This window comes from Coptis chinensis, chromosome 1 (assembly GCF_015680905.1).
Source record: "Coptis chinensis isolate HL-2020 chromosome 1, ASM1568090v1, whole genome shotgun sequence".
Taxonomy (NCBI): domain Eukaryota; kingdom Viridiplantae; phylum Streptophyta; class Magnoliopsida; order Ranunculales; family Ranunculaceae; genus Coptis; species Coptis chinensis.
In genome coordinates this window covers 21,933,465-21,935,524 of record NC_141456.1, presented here as the reverse complement: position 1 = coordinate 21,935,524, position 2,060 = coordinate 21,933,465, and the positions used below count along the sequence as shown (strand labels likewise).

The 2,060-nt window shown below is 35.5% G+C and overlaps 1 long non-coding RNA gene across 1 annotated transcript; it reads left to right on the top strand.

Moving 5' to 3' along the window:
- The first annotated feature begins 1,171 nt into the window (after window positions 1-1,171).
- Window positions 1,172-1,634, top strand: LOC147522881 (uncharacterized). The gene is made up of 2 exons (XR_015195703.1): window positions 1,172-1,407; window positions 1,495-1,634. It is a non-coding gene; the product is annotated as an uncharacterized LOC147522881 (long non-coding RNA).
- Window positions 1,635-2,060: the final 426 nt, after the last annotated feature.

Sequence of the window (2,060 nt, the reverse complement as noted above, 5' to 3'; positions counted from 1 at the left end):
GACATGACATGCGATGCGAATTCGCCCCGTTTCTCTCCAGCTCTGTTTTCTCTCCTCATGTGAGGGATAACTCCAACACTGCCTGGCAGAGGCGAAAGCTTGAAGCATCTTTTCCGTTTTTGGTTCTAGCAAAAATCCTTTCTCCTTCATCTCTTCATAATACTTCCAGGCCTCCTCCAACTTTCCATTCAAAAAGAGTCCATGTATCAAGACTATATATGAGCTCGGTCGTGGCTCAATCCATTCTCACTCATCTCACTCCACGCCTTTGAAAACATTTTCAATCGATGCCACAAACAGAACTTTCTAATCAACATGATATAAGTATCATTAGCGGGGTGGCATCCAGCATTTTTCATCTTTTCCAAGAGCTCAAATACCTCTTCCCCAGTTTTAATGATGCCAAAAAAAGCATGATAAGTCCTAATTGTCGGGGAGAAACCCTTTTGCAACATCTCATCAAAGACCACCTTCGCTTCTTCCACCCGATGACCCTTACAAAGAGGCTTGATTAGTGAATTGTAAGTAACAACATTTGGTTTGAAACCCTTCTCTTCCATGGTCTTCATTAAATCAAAGGCTTCTTTCACATGCTTACCTTTTGCTAATGCATAAATGACAGCATTGTAAACCTTTCTATCAGGAGAAACACCCAAATGCTTCATTCAATTAAATAGCTTGAGAACTTCATGACTTTTGAAATTGAAATTGAATGATTATGTGTTTATCACCTTACAATTATAATGGTGGTTATTCTTCCAAAATCTTTCTGTATGGACTTGAGCGGAGGGGCAATAACATCCCTCCCCTCAAGGTCATTTGGCGAGGCGATGATCGGTCGAATTTCCAACCCATCCTACCAAATGTCATTCATGTTCAGATAAAAATAGCATAATAGTGTACCATTTGGAGTAACCTCAGTCAATGTAATTATGCACTTGACATGTATTTTAGTTTATGAAGGAATCGTGTAATTTATTATGATACACAAAAAAATTGATCAATTTCTTTATACTATTTGTCCCTAGGTTTTGATTGCGGATACATGAATTCCACCTACAACTCATTTACTCATTCCACTTCTCAGCCACGCACAATTGGTTTTTAATAATCTCTTTCAACAATATATCATCTGGAATATTATATATTTTTTTTTATATATTCTTCTCCAAAAAACAAAAACAAAAGCTAATGTTAAAAAAAAACAGTCTCTCTCTACTTTCCTTCAATTTCACTTTCACTTTCTCTCTTTTTTTTTCTTGAATTTCAATGGCGAATAAATTATTACCTACACCTCTGTTCAACCAAAAAAAACCAGAAAGAGTTGAATCTTCTACCCTCTTCCATTATTACTACAGTCGGTGGACTCTTTTCTCTCTCACACATCAAGCCCTCACAACCAACCAGGTATACTTCTCTCTCCCACTATAAGATCTATCTCATCATTTCATCACTTCAATTTCTAATCAAATTATTGTTTTTTGTTGTGAGTAGAATAATTGGTGGTGATGGGGGCTTCAAATTTTGTTGAGAAAGAGAATGGTTAGTTTAAAATCATGTCGTTGATTATCTAAGAAAAAAAACCTTTATTAGTGTAACAGACCGAATATAATGAAAGGTTCTTTTTAGTGATCTGTTAGAATCTTAGATAATGTTTTTTTGTAGAGGAATTCTAGATAATTATGGCTGCAGTTTGCTTGCTTTTTTTCAAGCACTATGCAGCAGTTTTGCAATAAAACAAGCGATAGCGTAGATCGTTTGTTTTTTTTAATAGCTATCTAACTAATTATAAGAGCTATGAATCCTATGATCTCGAAGAAAAAAACTTAATTTAAGTGATATAGAGTGTATGTGATAGTTATCTAACGAATTAAAAGTGGTATGAAGTGAGCATCGATTTTGAGTTCAACACATAAGGCAAAATTTGCTTGCACGATAGAAGCATTTCCAACTAAATGATTTAGTTAGTGCAATCCGAAAATTAGATATATACTCTAATGTCCTGTGTCCACATCGGTGGGAACAATTGTCCCTAACTCCATATTGTTAGGATTTAGGAG